Raw genomic sequence first — 17,505 nt, 5'->3', positions numbered from 1 at the left:
TTTAGGAGGTGAGGCTGGGGAATGGGAGATTAAGAACATGCCCTGGGGCTGATCACTGCTTTTGACTGAGCGTGTCTCATCGGGGCTACAAGGGCAGAGCAAAACTTGCTAGTTGACATTGTTTGAGAAATCGCTGGCAGGCTCTGGAGTTCCTGTTTGGCTTCCTGTGGTGCTTTTGGTGTCCTAGGATACAAGGAAAGAGGGTTGGCTACTGTCAAAAACTTTTCACAAAGGTTTATTGGTTGTGTGTGTGTGTGTGTGTGTGTGTGTGTGTGTGTGTGTGTGTCTGTGATGTGGGGGATTGAATCATGAAACAGTGTACATACAGAAGCCAGAGGACAGCTTTCAGGGATTGGTTCTCCTACCCTGTGGGTTCCAGGGATTGAACTTAGGTCCTCAGGTTTGGTGGCAAGCGCCTTTCCCTGCTGAGCCATCTTGCTCAACCTTTATTTACTTTTGGTATGACACTTAAAAACTGCTTGACTAGGGGGGAGTCAAACTCTGTTCCCTGCTGACACTGGTGTCATTTTCAGAAATCAATGACCAGGTCACAGCACCTGTATCTCCTTTTACTTTGATAAATGCTGCCATTCTAAAATCTAGGAATTTGGCTAAACCTTCTGGTTTCAGAATAATTGTGTCCTGCTGTCCTTGGCCTTCATGTGTCCCTGCAGGTCGGCATCAGCTAGAAGAGGCTGATTGACATGGATGCTGATTTCGGCCTTCATTTAAAAAAATATTTTATTTCTTTTTATTTAATGTGTATGAGTGTATTGCTTGCATGTAGGTAGGTATACCCATGTCCTGCAGTGCCCATGGATGTCAGAATATGGCTGTTCTTGCAGAGGACCCAGGTTCCATTCACCCACATGGTGGCTAACAACCGGCTGTAACTCCAGTTCCAGGGCATCAGACATCCTCTTCTGATCTCTTTGGATGTTGCATGACATGGGTACACTTACACAGATTCAGGCAATACACTCATAGACATAAAAATAATAAGAAAAGGAAAAAAAAAGAAGAAAAGAAGACACAGGCGTTGTGTTCTTAGGACAGCTTTCTTCTGCTTTCCCTCTTTCCTATAGTAAAATAAGACTGAGAGCAGGATGGAAGATGGATGGAAGATGCTTTTGGAAAGCCAGGGAAAGGTAAGGGTCCTTTTGGAAGGTGGCCTGGGAATTTGGGGAAAAGGTAAGGGGGAGGGGCCATCTTGTGATCTGGCTGGGTCTTGCCTTGACTCACTAAGAAAGCAGGCATTGTGGGTATTGTGAGCATTGTGGGCTGGAGAGATGGCTCAGTGGTTAAGAGCACTGGCTGCTCTTGCAGAAGACCTGGGTTCAAATCCCAGCACTCATGTGGCAGGTAACAACTGTCCACAACTCCAGTTCCAGGGGATTCCATGGGCATTGCATGACATCGGTGCACTTATATACATGCAGGCAATACACTCATACACGTAAAATAAAAATGATAAATAAAATACTAAAAAAAGAAAGCAGGCGTTGGCATGGCATCAGGTGGACTGCTGAGGTTAGCAGATAACATCTGAACTGGCCTCAGAGGGGCTAAGGAAGAGTGCTGGGGTTGTGATGGGGTTGTGATGGCGCCATCTCCGTGGTCAGTGCTGAATTACTGACCTTTGCACTAACATTCTTGGCTTCCTTCCTGGAGCCACCTCTGAGAAGCCTGGCGTTGGTCCCTGTGGCCTCTGGTGACCCCTGTTGGAAGGAAGTGTATCTGTGGTCACTTCCAGGTACAGAAGAAAGAAAGCTCCCCCTCTGCCAGCCCCACCCCAACGCTCCTGCATTTACACTACCTAGGAACTAAATCAACACAATTCCATCTCTCTTTCACTGCAGGGATCTAGGGCACTTCTTCAAGGGAAGGGTAGTTTATTTTATTTTATTATTACTATTATTTTTAAAATTATTATTTTTATTTTATGTGTATGAGTTCAATGCCTGCATTACACCTGGGTTGTGCAAAGCATGCAAAGATCAGAAGAGGGCATCGGATCCCCTGGAACTGGAGTTACAGATGGTTATTGGCCACCATGTGGGTGCTGGGAATTGAACTTGGGTCATCTGCAAGAGCAGCCAGTGCTCTTAACTGCTGAGCCATCTTTCCAGCCCTTATTTTTCAATAATTAAAAAATATTATTTTTATTTTATGTGTATGAATGTATTGCTCGTTTGTAAGTAAGTGCACCCATGTTGTGCAGAATCCACAGAAGTCAGAAAAGGATGTTGGATCCTCTGGAACTGGAGTATGGAGGGTTGTTAGCTGCCATGTGGGTGCTGGGAAGTAGGTCTGAGACCTCTGTAAGAGCAGCCAGTGCTCTTAACCACTGAGCCACCTTTCTAGCCCCAAGAGAGGAGTGTTTTAAATGGATTAGGAACTGAGGCTTAAAATATGGCCTACAGGGGCTGGAGAGATGGCTTAGTGGTTAGGGACCTTGCTGCTTTTGCAGAGGACCTGGGTTCAGTTCCCAGCACCAATGTGGTGAAACAGAGTACCAAGTCAACAGGTTGTCCTCGGACCTCCACATATGTGCGGTGGCATGTGCACCCCCCAAACACATACACAAAATAAATATATTTTCAAAGACGATGGTTTATCAACGTGAGAGTCTCAAGGTAGAAATGGGCCCAGATAACACCTCCTGTGGGTATTTTATTAGTTTCCCATATTTCCTGCTAAAAGCAATAATGCTGGATTGGGGGTGTAGCTCAGTGATAGTGCACTTATCTGGTATGTGCGAGGCCCTGGATTTGCTCTATAGCACCATGAAAAAAAAATCAATTATGTGTTTATATGGTTCCCACTGTGTTTGAACTTTCATTGTTTTTGAGACCGGGTCTCTGTGTAGCTGAGGTTGGCCTTGAACTCCTAATCCTCTTGCTTCCACTTTCCAGGTGCTGGGATTACATGTTTGTACCATCATACTTGACTCAGTTTATTTATTTTTATTTTTTTAAATTTTATTATTTTTATTTTGTGTGTATGCGTGTATTGCCTGCATGTAGGTAAGTGCATCCGTGTAGTGCAATGCCCTCAGAGATCAGAAGAGGCTGTCAGATCCTCTGGGACTGGAGTTATGGATAGTTGTTAGCTGCCATGTGGGTGCTGGGATTTGAACCCGGGTCTTCTGCAAGAACAACCAGTGTTCTTAACCGCTGAGCCGTCTCTCCAGCCCTGACTCAGTTTATTTTTTATTTTTAGATGTCTTGCTATGTAGCTCAGGCTAGCCTTGAACTTGCAGGCCTGGAACTAACTCCTGCCTCCCAAGTGCTATGATTACAGGTGAGCACCACTACTATGTGCCCAAACTGTTCTTGTATAGTTCATTACTTGAAATCTGTTTTTCGCTGAACTCTGTTCTCCCAAATTCATACATTGAATCGCTAACCTCTAGTACCTCAGGATAAAAGAGGTGATTAAGTTACAATAAAACTTTTGTGGTAGTCTCTAACCCAACCTTATAATATGATGCACACACACACACACACACACACACACACACACACACACACACACACACAACCTCAGGGATGTATGTATACAAAGGAATAACCACGTGAGTATATAGTAAAAAGCTAACAATATGTCCCCTTGAGACTCACATGTTAGATCTACAATGCAACCTCTACACTTAAGTCTCAGGGAATGTCATAGAACAGGGAGCAGAAAGAATGAATATTAATGCATCTCTCACCAGAGAAGATTCCCCATGCATCAGATAGATAGTGATTAACCTGAAAGTCACAACTGGCCCATGTGCAGAGAACAAGAGACTGCAAAGAGTGCTTATCCCTGAATAGGACACCTGTATCACACCTCTGCAACCCAAGGCTCAGGGATCATTGTGAAATAGGGGATGGAAAGATTGTAGGAGCAAGAGGTAGTGGATGACCACAAAGAAACAGTTTTTCAGACAGTTGGGAAGTCACTCATATGAGCTCACAGGCATGGTGATAGCATGCACAAGACCCACGCAAGCTCAAGCCAGACCAAGTCCCAGTATAGAACTGGGGAAGTGGGTAAAAAGCCCCCAATCTTAGCTGGGCGTGGTGGTGCACGCCTGTAGTCCCAGCACTTGGGAGACAGAGGCAGGCCGATCTCTGTGAGTTCAAGGCCAGCCTGGTCTACATAGTGAGTTCCAGGACAGCTGGGGCTACAGGGAGACCCTGCCTCAAAAAGACCAAAAACAAACAAACAAACAAAAATAACCAAAAAAAAAAAACCAATCTTAGCTGAGGAGCTATTGGCAACTAATAGCTGCCAGGAGAGGGAAGAGTCAGTTTTCTTTAAGGATGTGATGCTGGATAGGTTAACTGTGCTCCAGTGGATGGAACATTTGGAGACACAAATTTGACTTCATAGGCCTTAATATATGTGACAGAGTACATGAAATCAGGCAGGGGGGCATTAAGAGGTGCAGATAGGGGAGGGGTCTAAATGATCAAAATATATTGTGTGAAAGTCAGAAAAATTCAATACAAAATAAAAAAAAATAATTTAAAAAAGACATGTTGGATTCCTAACACCCAGTGTGACTGTGTCAGGAAGTGGGGCCTATGGGAGTAATCAGTCCTGAAGACTGAGCTCTCATGAATGGGATTAGTGCCCTATGAACGGAACCCAGAGAACTCTCACTCTCCACCATGTGAAGATGCAAGTTAGCTATGTGCAGTCTGGGGAGGACTTTACCAGAATGCAAGCATGCTGACACCTGATCTCAGACTCCTACCTCCGGAACTGTGGGAAATGTTTCTGTTGTTTGTAAGTCACTCAGTCAACAGTACTGTGTTATAGCAACCCTAACAAGACAGCAACCATTTACCAGCCAAGGACAGAGGTCTCAGAAGAAATGCAAAGCTACTGACACCTTCATCTTGGATTCTAACTTCAGAGCTGTGAGAATGAAATGTGTTATTAAACCATCCGATTGTGGCATTTTCTTGTGACGGTCCTAGAAAACTAAGATTAAAATCTTCCTCCTCAGACTCGGAGCCAGTGGCTCAGTAGTGATTTATCTCATTGTTCCCGGCACGGTAGGCATATGGCAAATGTTTGTTCAGTAAGTGGATGGACAAGTTGTTTGGAGAGAGCCCTTAAAGATCGTCTGGTTCAATTCAGGCCTCGTGTTTCCCAGACTTGTGCCCTTTCTGTCACATAGATGGATGGCATTGCATCATGTTCCCAATCCTGTTTTCAAATGTTCTCATGAGCTGTTTTGAATACTGTTAAAATAATTTAGATAGGCACATCTGTTGCCTTCTAAATTTTTTCTAGCATTTTCTTGTGTGGCTTTTATTCCTCATTCCAGAGAAAAGCCATAGGATATTAGAGTCAGAACATTATTCAATTACTTGAACACTATTTTTTTTTTTTTTTTTTTTTTTTGGTACAGGGTCTCCTTGTAGCCCCAGCTGACCCAGAACTTACTATGTAGACCAGGCTGGTCTCAGTCTTATAGAGATCCACCTGCCTCTGCCTGGGATTAAAAACGTGTACTGTGCGAAGCTTGTTGAATCTCTTAAGTGAGAAAAACTTCATTCTAAATCTAATACAACTGTATTGGAGAAAAAAATGAAAGTACAAGAAAGAAATCATCATCACCACCATCACCATCATCACCATCATCTTGAGGCAGAGTCTCATGTAGCTCAGGCTAGCTTTGAAATCTTTCATAAGTGGGAATGACCTTGAACTCTGGATCCTCCTGCCTCCACATCCCAAGTGCTAGAATTACACGTGTATGGCACCATGCCCTGCTCAAGAACTCATGTTTCTTACAAATCTTATATTTTCCCATATATGTTACCTGTGTATGGTTTTACTTATATAGTGGTAACCCTATTTTGTGAATAGACTTTTTTCCTCTGACTTCATAAGACATATTACTGTCTTTTTTTGTTGCTTACGCACATTTTTAAAGTCAGTTTCATGTAGACCAGGTTGGTCTTGAACTTGCTGTGTATTTGAGATTGACCTTGAACTCCTGATCCTCCTGCCTTCCTCTCCCTAATACTGGGATTAAAAGTGTGCATCTCCATGCCTGGTTGATATGTCATCTTCATAACAGACATCTTCAATGTTTGCATAATGCTCCCAACAAATCATATGTATTCCAAATTATTTTCTCATTGATGAATATTTAGTTTTATTTTTATATATTGAAAGCTTTTTAAATGGCTGTTCTTCAAGTTTTGGAGAATTTTCTTGGAACATAAAATAAAAATCAAAGGCTGGAGAGCACTGGTTGCTCTTGCAGAGAACGCAGGTTCGAATCCCAGCACTCACATGGCAGCTAACAACCATCTGTAACTCCAGTTCCAGGGGATCCGACGCCCTCTTCTGACCTTCATGGGCATTGCATGATATGAGTGCACTTACATACATGCAGACAATACAGTCATACACATAAAATAAAGATAATAAATAAAAAATATTGAAAAAATTAAGGAACAAACCCTAGCCAGGCCTGGTGGTGCATACTTTTAAACCCAGCACTTGGAAGGCAGGGGTAGGCTGTGAGTTTGAGGACAGCTTGGTCTACATGGCAGATTCCAGGCCAGCTAGGGCTATAGGGAGACTCAATCTCGAAAAGACCCCCCAACCCCCCCCAAACCCCCATAACCCAACAACAACAACAAATGAACAAACCCTCTTCTCTGAGATAGCATTCCAAAGTGATATTACTGGTTAAAATTTAAGAAAAGCTATTATGTTTATTGATATCTTTATCAAATTGTTTTCACAAAAGGACTAAATTAATTAGATCACCATATCTTTTATTTTATGATGAGAAAAAGACAGAGAGAGAGAGAGAGAGAGAGAGAGAGAGAGAGAGAGAGAAATGAAATCGCCAAGTTCACAGAGGTTATGGTGACACACCCAGGTTAAAACCAGTTCACCTGCTCTGCTTCCTGCAGGGCTCTGGGACCCTAGCTTCCTGGGTATAACGGAAAATGAAGCTGCAGGATCCAGGATGTCCACCGACCCCATACTTCTGTGAACTACCTTTGTGAACTTTCCATAGCTTATATCAACCCCACTTTTATTTTCTTCTTTTTCTCTAAACTTATTTTACCAAGTAGACTCATCTTAGGTGAAATTATAAATTTGATATATTATATGTGATCTATGTCTTGCTAGATAGCCCAGGGGACTTAAGCCATACCTGACTACTTTTTTCTAATGTGTTAAAATAAGTATCTAATTATTAAGGTTAAAAAAAAAAGCAAATTTGGGGCTGGAGAGATGACTGAGCAGTTAAGAGCACTGGCTGCTTTTGCAGAGGACCTGGCTTTAGTTCCCAAAACCACATGGTGGCTAACAACTACCTGTAAGTCTGGTTTCAGGGGCTCTGACATTCTCTTCTGACCTCTGAGGGCATTGCACAACACTGGTGCATTTACACACATGCAGGCAATAGACTCATAAAATAAAAATAATAAAAAGCAAATTTATATTTTATTGGCTTGGGGAGACACTTGCACAGCGGGCTTTATAACCAGATAGATCTGGGTCGCCTTCTGGCTCTGTCATTTAACTGTGTACTCTGTGCGCTTGGATATGCTACTTAGCTTTTCTGATCTGTTATTCTCTAACTTGTAAAATGGGGGTAGTAATACCCACTAGCAGAGGAATAAACTACTGTGAGTATCTAGTGTCCGGACAACCTGAGTGCTGGGATTATGGGCCTGGGCCACCACACCTGGCTTCCAGTTGTTTCCTGAAGGCAGTGTGTTTGCTAGATTATTATTAGCCTTTGACTTTCTACTGACAGGCAGAGGAAAGAAGTTGCTTCTACCTGTTAGGACTTGTGGCAGAGCTCATGTTTGTTTTGTGATGCTTGGGTAAATGGCTTAATTTTCTATGACTTATAAAAACGTGGCTAATAGTCTGTATGTTATTTCCCACCTTGTCCACCAGAGGGCGTAGAAGCACTGCTTCTTTAGCAAAGGCTGTATTTTATCACCCAGGCTTGGTAAATATCTTTCTCCCATGAAAGGAACCAGGGGTCCCTGAAGAAATGGCTGATTCCAGGGAGCAGGGAAGTACAAGGTGAGCCTGAAACACTGTGTAGTGTCAGAAAGTTAAGGAACTGCCAAAAAAGGATGGAGATACTAAGGAATTATGGAAAAACAACTTGAAGGGATGTCCAGTGGTGACTTAGGGACAATATGAACGATATAGATGATGACAGAAGTGGATTACAACCCGAAACATCTGAGCATAAGCAGATAGATGAATAAGTAAAAGCAGGAGCTTTACCTTAGAGTAGAATTCCAGTTAATAAACAATCATTAGAACCACAGAATTATAGCAAGTGAATTCTAAAAATGAATGCATAAAGGTATGGTGAGACGAAGCAGGGCATTTGCATAGCCTCAAAGCATCTTTCCATAAGATGGTAATTACAAGGGGGGACATAGTAACTTTATAGCAGACGAAGGTGCCGATATCACCTTACCAGTAATACCACTGAGAAGGAGAGAGAGCTCTGTTCTGGACCTCTTGATGTGCTGTAGTGGGAAGGACATGTCACTTCTGTGCTCTGATTATGATGTTTGCACTTTATTATTATTATTACTACTAGGTGCACCTGTGTTTTACAAAGCCCACTGAGGACAGAAGAGGGTGTTGGATCCCCTTGAACTGGATTACGTAAGGTTGTTAGCCGCCATGTGAGTGCTGGGATTTGAACTGGGTCTTCTGCAAGAATAGCCAGTGCTCTTAACCACTGGGCCATCTCTCCAGCCCTTATTACACGGTTTATGGAGGTCAGAGGACAACTTTGTGAAGCTAGTTCTTTCCTCCCACTGTTATGTGTGTTCTGAAGCTCTAACTCAGGTCACCACGGTTGCATGTGCAAGCACCTTTACCTACTGAGCCAGCTCACCGGCCCTTCTGTGTTATTCTTGCATAGAATGAATAATCTGAATGTAATCACGAGGAAACATTGAACAAACATATTCTGGGGACACGCTACTGGCCTGTACTTTTAAAAACTATGTCCAGAACATGTGAGAGAGGGAAAGACTGAGAAACTGCCCCAGACTGAAGAGTGCCATGGAGACAATGGCAGTTTTATTCATTGTGAGATCTGAATTAGTCTCTGGTCTAGGAAAGGACACTGGTGGGATCATTTTAAAGAATTGAATGTTAGTGGAATTAACATTATTGTATCAATGCAAATTTTCTATTTTTTAATTTTTAAAAATTGTATCCATTGAGGCTGCAGAGATGACTCAGTAGTTAAGAGTACTGGCTGCTCTTGCAGAGGACCTGGATTCAATTCCCAGCACCCACATGGTGGCTAACAACTGTTTGTAACTCTAGTTCCCGGGGATCTGATGCCCTCTTCTGGCCTCTGTGGGCATTGCATGATGCAGGTATACTTACATAAGTGCAGACAAACTACTCATGTACGTAAAAAACCCCAAAATATTAAAATTAATTAATTAATTTATTTATTTATTAACTCTCTGTGTGTGTGTGTAGTGTGTGTGTGCCCATGCCACAGGACAAGTGTGGAGGTCAGAGGACAACTTTTAGGAATCAGTTCTCTCCTTCCACCATATAGGTCCTAGCAATCAACTCAGGTGCCAAGCTTGTCAGAACAACTGCTTTTACCTACTGAGCCATCTCACCAACCATTTCTCTTTTTTTAATCAAAGAAAAAATTCCTGGGTGGGAGAGATGGCTCAATGGTTAACAGTGCTGGCTGCTCTTGCAGAGGACCTGGGTTCAGTTCCCAGCACCCACATGGTGGCTAATGACCATCCCTAACTCCAATTCCAGGGGATCTAAAGTCCTCCTCTGACCTCTGAGGGCATTGCATGACACGGGTGCACTTACATACATGCAGGCAATACACTCATATACATAAAATAAAAATAAATAAGAAAATTTCCTGGTTTTGATAATTGTATTTGGTTATATAAAATGTTATTTGAAGGCCGTGAGATTGCTGAGTGGTTAGAGGTGCCTGTTGTTAGGTCTGATAACTTGAGTTCAATCCTACAGGACAAATATATTAGAACTCTATTTTTGCAACGTTTTTTGAAAGTATGAAAACCAAGGTAAAATTAATAAAATATGCGGGACACATGCCTTTAATCTGAGTACTCAAGAAGCAGAGGCAGGTGGATCTCTGTGAGTTCGAGGCCAGCCTGGTCTACATAAGTGAATCCCAGGCCACCTGGGGCTACATAATGAGACCCTGTCTCAAAAACAAAACAAAAACCATTAGACTGGTGTGAGGACAAAGTGAGATAATGCTGTGTGTGCAAAGCACTTAGAGACATGCCATAGGTTCTCAACACATGTCAGCTATTACTATATGTGATATTATGATGGAATAATCCTATAATATGAATAAGACACTTATTATAACTAACTTATTTATTAATTATCATACATTATTGTGGATTTTATTTTTCCCTCTTCCTTCTGAAAAGTATATTGAATATGGATGTAATTTCTTTTCCTTTCTTTTTTTTGTTTGAGATAGGGTCTCCCTGTAGCCCCTCTGGCCCGGACCTTGCTATGCAGACCAGGCTGGCCTCAGTCATATATTGATCTCCCTGCCTCTGCCTCCTGAGTGCTGGGATTAAAGGTGTGTGCCACAACACCTGACTTGGATGAGGTTATTTTAAGAGATAAAGTTAAAATTAGATTTTATTGTTTTGGAGAATTTTCTTGGAGGTTGTGTGCGGGTGATTTCCTTTGACCACTAATTGACTCAGACTTAATGTGGGCATTTCGAAACTACTTGGCTTAGAAGGCTGGGGCACCACCCATCCTAATGTTATTTGTGACAGCACCATTTAGAGACTCAAAATAATTAGTCAACTGGTCAGGCTTGCAATGTGAGTGGCTCAGGCAGGATTTAGATCTAGATACTCTTGACTTTAATGCTTTGTGTAAATGTCAGGGGTTTTTTTAAATGTGTAGTTAGGTTTGTGAGCTACTGGTATAGAGATATGGTTATCAACTTGGGGTGGTATTTTTAGCTTTCTTAACTGGGGGATTTCTATTGACGTTTATTTTAGTGCATAGAGGCCATGCACCGCTGCTACAGAGCAGCCCACATAACAAAGAACTGTTCAGCCCCAAACTTCAGTAGAAAGTCAGGTGTGGATGGGCTGTAATCCCAGCTATTTGGGAGGCAAGAAGACCTAAGTTCAAGGCCAGCCTGGGCAACTGAGATCATATATTAATAAAAAGTAGGGGCTAGGGTTGTAACTCAGTGGTAGAGTGCTTGCTTAGCATGCATGAGGTCCTATGTATCATCCACAGTGACACACACACACACACACACACACACACACACACACACACACCAGCAACAATAAACAAAAATGAAAATAAAAACGAAAAAGTGCTGTCACACCTTGGTGTAGTTTTAGAGGGGAAACATTTAGAACTTAGAAACTTGAGGACTTAACCTAATGTTTACTGAGTACTATGCCGGACAATGTGGGGGATTTGCAAGCCACCAAGGTGGTTGAGGTTACAGTCTACCAGGGACAGGGCGGAGAAGCACAAACACTTTCACTATAAGGCAGAACTTGATAAATACAAAAAAAAAAAAGAGTCCAGTTAGAGCTGAGTGCACTCACTGGGGAGAGCTATGTCTGGTTGTGGGCAGAATCAAAGGAGGCAGTGGGGAGGGGTTGACTGGATTTGTGAGTAAAGTTGAGCTGGTTTGAAAACACAGGACCTAGCCGAGCATGGTGGCACATGCTTCTAATCCCAGCACCCAGGAGACAGAGGGAGGTGGATCTCTGTGAGTTCAAGGCCAGGCTGGTCTACATAGTGACTTCCAGGACAGCTGGGGCTACAGAGAGACCCTGTCTCAAAAAACGCCGCCCCCCCCCAAAAAAAACCCAAAACCAAAACCAAACAACCAAACCAAACAAACACAAATACAGGATCTGTTCAGGGAACAGTAACCTTGTTTGAGTGGAGCACAGAGTGTGTCTTAGTGAGTCACAGAGGCAGACTTCAAAAGTAGGCTTGGACTAGAGCTTTGAGTCCAGGTGATGGACTCTAGTCTTGGTGTCCATCCTAGTGATGGAGAAATCTTTTTCAGAGCGATGCTCTGGGCCCTAGAACTGTGGCTCAGCACCTTCCAAAGAACTTGATACAAAGGAAGGAAGTTGGAAATTGGGGGGAAGGTGAAGCGAACTTTTCTTGAACTTAGGAACACGTTGACACCAAATATGCAACAGATGATTTGCCTCAAAATAGCTTGAGGTGGGGGGATGGTGCTGTAAGAAGTGTGCACGGAGATGACCTCGCTTCTGTGTGGTTACTGTGAAGGGCTGGGCCACCTTGGCTGTGGTGAACACGGGACCAGATTCGGAAGCACTAACTAAGGTCTGCTTCCCAAAAGGTGAGCTGTTTGAACACAGCCCAGTGTGCCCACAGCTTCTGTATGGCTGTTACCTGTTGATAGGACTTTTGTGGTTTGTTACGTTACCATCAAATATCATTAAAATTGTTGATGGCTTACCTGGTACACTATAAAGAATACAGAACTTTTATTTACTTTCTATGAATTATACTTGTCAATAATCTCTCACCACAACTCCCTACTAGGGCCTTGAGGAAATGCATTATTCTTCTAGAAGGAGGGGATAGACGAGAAGGGATGGGAACAAACCCTGGGTTGTGTATGTACATGCATGCACACACAGGTGCACGTGTGTATGTACGTGTGTGTGTGTACATGTGTGCATTTTGCCAGCTACTGCTGCAATACAAGTGTGTTTTAACTTACACAGCACCTTTTTGGTATAAGTATAGTATAGTTTCCTCCTTTTTTTAAATTTTTTAAATGGTTTATTGCCATCAGGACAGTGGGCTCCAGGAGAAGACTGCCCTTCTGAGCTGTTCACTTTGGGACTTTTCCCTAAGATCAAGGAAACAAGACTCCCTGTAGGACAAGACTCCCAGGAGGCCCACCAGGTGTGTGCAGATAAACCCTTGGCAAGGCCTGCATGGCATGTGAATGGCAGAGCTTGGTATATACAGCAAAGCTGTGGAGCCCCGAGAAAGCACAGGACTCCAGATGACCCCGGGGCTATGGAAGCAGAACCCAACCAGAAACACTGCCATTTCATCCTTTCTGCCAGAATACTGGCAGTGAGAATGGCAAACTTTCCCCAAATCTTTGTGGGCTAAAGGAGCAACATTTTAATGTATGTGTTGTGTGTTTTGCCACATTTTCGACCCATTTTTTTCCTTCATAGCAAATTAATCTTTGTGTGTGTGTGTGTGTGTGTGTGTGTGTGTGTATGTGTGTGTGTGTGTACGTGATGGCACATGCCTATAATGCCAGAACTCAGGAGACTGAGGTTCAGGCAAGTTTCAGGTCAGCCTGAGCTACACAGGGAGACCCTGGGTCAGAAAAAGAAAAGGATGTGGGAAGGAAGGAAGAGGGAGAGAGGGAGGGGAGAGAGACAGCTGGGGAGAGAATGCTTTATTTTATTTATTTTTTTAACATTTTATTGTTATTTTTTAAAATTTTATTTATTATTTTTATTTTATGTGTATGTGTGTATTACCTGCATGTATGTAGGTAAGTGCACCTGTGTCATGTAATACCCGTGGAGGTCAGGAGAGGCCGTGGGCTGCTGGAGACCGTGGACATCAGCGTTACTGGAACAAGAGAAGGAAGAGATTGGGACCCCATGGTGGCTGGATGTCGGTGCTGCAGTTGCTTGAAGAGTGTGTGGACCAGGTAGAGGCTTCTGATTTACTGGAATGACTCAGGTGGGTACTTGGCTTAGTGGCCTGCACTTTAATCCCCTGCTAGAGCGCTCATTAAGGGCAAGAACCAGCAGGGTGGCACTGGCCTTGTTAGGAACAGATTGGACCAGGTGAGAAGTATAGGAGCTACAGGGGGAGGGGGGAGGGGGAGAAGGAACCTTTGCAATGTGTTTGCCCAGGACTGGGGGCTGGGGACTCTTGGCTCCAGACTCTAGGAAAGGCCCAAGGCAAAAGCAGAAAGCTAATGATACTGACAGTAGACATTAAAGGTTATTGTGTTAGAGCTTTCCACACTGACAAAATACTTGAGATACTCAGATCACAAAGGAGGAAAGGTTTAGTTTTGACTCACAGTTTAAGAGGTGTTAGTCCACAGTCAGTTTGCCCTGATGCTTTTGAGCCTGTGGTGAGGTTTATCATGGGACATGTACACAGTGGGAGATACTGCTCACTGCATGGCAGCCAGGAAGCAGGGAAGAGACAGGAAGGGACATGGACCCAGATGTCCTTCAAGGTATAGAGCCCCATGACCTAACTGTCCTACTAAGCTCCAACTCCTAAAGGCTCTTCAACCTCCCAATAGGCTGATGACCCGGCCTTTAACTCATGGGCCTTTGGGGAACATTCAGATCCCAAGTGGAAGAGTTAGTGAGCATCAGCATTTACTGAAGGTGGTGTCCATTTCAGAGACTTTAGGAATGTGTCCAAGAAAGAGGGATGGCTCGACTTGATTGTTGGGTCACATTTGTAGGGGCTGAAGAGACTGTTAACAAGGACATCTTTCCTACAACCTGAAGGTAGGCATGAGAGGGTAGTAGTAATTTGTTCCCCCAAAGGAGCGACTGGATAAAGCACAAGTGAGAATTTAATATTATTTTTTTTGACGGGCTGGAGAGATGGCTCAGCGGTTAAGAGCACTGACTGCTCTTGCAAAGGACCTGGGTTCAATTCCCAGCACCCACATGGGGTCTATGAACTATCCATTCCAGGGGAATCTGAAGCCCTCTTCTGACCTCCGTGGCATTGCACGACACAGATGCACTCACATACATGCAGGCAATACAGTCATACACATAAAATAAAAATAATAAATAAAATATTAAAAAATTATTTTTTGAGACGGAGTATCACCCTATAGCCCAGGCTGACGTTGAACTCAGAGCAATTCTCTTGCCTCTGCCTCTTGAGTTATTATTATTATTATTATTATTATTATTTTGGTATTTTTGAAACAGGGTCTCCCTGTAGCCCCAGCTGGCCTGGAACTCACTACATAGACCAGACTAACCTTGAATTCACAGAGATCTGCCTGCCTCTGCCTCCTGAGTGCTGGGATTAAAGGCACCACCATGCCTGGTATTGAGTTATTATTATTTTTTAATTCCTGATTTAATTTTTTATTTTTTGCTTGGTCATTGCTATCCTCTTCCTTTGTCCTAACCTATTACCATGTTGGAGAGCTGTTCTAGGAAACAAAAACGATCCCCAAATTGATGGCTTGGGCTTGGTCTGATACTACTAATGATTTCTTTTTAGAAAGTTCTAAAAACGGTTTCTATTTCTAGGACGCTGAAGTCTAACTAGGGGTGACATACACTTCATAAACCTAGATACAAATGGAATCAACTTTCAAAGCTAGCAGAAGTTTACTAGAGACCGAGGGAGATTGGGTGGAAGCTATTCTTTTAATATTTTATTTGTTATTTTTATTTTATGTGTATGAGTGTATTACCTGCATGCATGTGAATGCACCCATGTCATGCAATTCCCGAAGTCAGAAGAAGGCATTGAATCCTCTGGAACTGGAATTCTGGATGGTTGTTAGCTGTCATGTGGGTGTTGGGATTTGAATCTGGGTCCTCTGCAAGAGCAATTAATGCTCTTAACTGCTGAGCCATCTCTCCAGCCTGGAAGTTGTTTCTTAAAAAAGATTTAATTTAATATTTTTTTTTGTGTGTGTGTGTGTGTGTGTGTGTGTGTGCGTGTGTGTGTGCGTGTGTGTGTGTGCGTATCACAGCATACGGGCAGAGATCAGAGGACCCTTTGTTGGAGTCAGTACTTTACTTCTACCACGTGGGTCCCAGGGATTGAGCTCAGGTCCTTAGGCTTGGTGACAAGTGACTTTATTCACTGAGTTATCTTACTGGCCCAGCTTATTTTTAATTTTGAAATAAAAGACCTTGTGAGTATCGTCTATTAGTTTTCTTCAACTAGCCTTTTGGTCTTAAAGTTGACCTGAACCAAGGATTCAGGAATTACTCACATTAACAGTTACATTTATTTTGTTCTAGCCTCGACAAATAAGAGGTAAAAAAAAAATCAGTTATTTTCACTAGTAGATAGGGAGGGTATTTCTGAAAGTATGGGAGAGTGTGGGAAAGCTCTTTCTGACTGACCCCAGTCAGCACAACCAAACAAGGAACTACATGTTTATATACATCAACACACTTAGAGATCTTGGTTCTTTTGTTTGTTTTGGATTTGGGGGAAGGGGCAGGGTCTTACTCTGTAGCTCAGACTTGCCTTCTAGTGTGCAATCTTCCTGCTCCAGCCTCCCCAGTACCGGTATCACAGGTGTGCACCGTCATGCCTAGCAGAACTTTAGTCTTAATACCCCATCTACACCTTGTACCCAGTGCTATTGTGGGGCAGTGACTCAGGCTTTAGGGGGTCCTTACTAGAGGCATCAGCTCATCTGCTCTTACTGTATTTTTGTGTTTCTACCCTGTCTGTACCTCAGCTGGCCTCACAGACTTTATTCATTTGAACAGTAATATATAGAAGATGGTATAGTCTCCATTCTGCCTGAAAAGTGACAGTTCTAGAAAAGTCTCTGAGAGCTAATGGGTTTAGAGCAGCAGCTTTAGGTTTATTCTGACCTCTGCTCTGTTTACTCACAAGAAAGAACCCGAGGAGGCATGTCAGCTACAGTGTACATGGAAGACGCTTTCTTCAGAGGAAATATGTTAGGCTTATATCGTAGAGTGTTAGAGTTCTGAGGTCTGAGTGTAATGTCAGCTGAGCCCAGCAGAACTTTGCAATGAGAACTGGTCTGGTATAGAACATTCTGGTAAGGGCCTGAGGAGCCAGTGGTTACTGCTGTCACACTGTGCCTCTGTCAGTGTCCAGACATTTGGGTGCTCAGGCTGATGTGAATATCACTCATCTGTGAGGGGTTCCATTGTGCTGTTCATCAGCTCTGGAGAATTCTGTTTTGTTGGTGGAGATGTGCTTTCTCATAGCTCCCATTCAATGTGTTCCAGCATCAGTGCTGTGTGGCGGCTCTGAATGAATGTGAGCCCCATCTCTAGGAAAGCCCAGGAGCTGTTAGCCTGGTGTTATTAAACTTACTGTTCTGAAGGCTAAATCTCCCCAGCTTCCTATACTGTTCCCTCAGCAACAGGAGCTCCAAATCCCTTTTGTCCTTGAATCTTTCCTTTGGAACCTCATCTGTCAATATCTCTTTTGACATATGGTACCTGTATCTTCAAAGAGCTTTATTTATGATATAACGAGTTTATCTCCAACCCAAGGTTACTGTTACTTCTTTTAATGCAGACTTTATTTCTATTTTTGTAGCTAAAGATTGTCTTTCTAAAGTTTGTTCCTTATTTATAAGCAGTGAAAGCACTTATATCTTATAATTAATCAGCTAATTAGTAGGACAGTTTCTTCTTGCAAATTTTGACTCATCTTCCAAACTAAGGCTTTGTA

At 42.9% G+C, this 17,505-nt stretch overlaps 1 pseudogene; it reads right to left on the bottom strand.

Annotated features, from left to right (window-relative positions):
• Position 1: 1 nt before the first annotated feature.
• LOC103744626 lies at positions 2 to 16,379 on the bottom strand (annotated as a pseudogene).
• Positions 16,380 to 17,505: the final 1,126 nt, after the last annotated feature.

This window comes from Nannospalax galili, unplaced genomic scaffold, assembly GCF_000622305.1.
Source record: "Nannospalax galili isolate Female #2095 unplaced genomic scaffold, S.galili_v1.0 scaffold1623, whole genome shotgun sequence".
NCBI classification, from domain to species: domain Eukaryota; kingdom Metazoa; phylum Chordata; class Mammalia; order Rodentia; family Spalacidae; genus Nannospalax; species Nannospalax galili.
The sequence above is the reverse complement of the archived record's forward strand: the minus strand, read 5'-3'. Positions and strand labels throughout refer to the sequence as shown.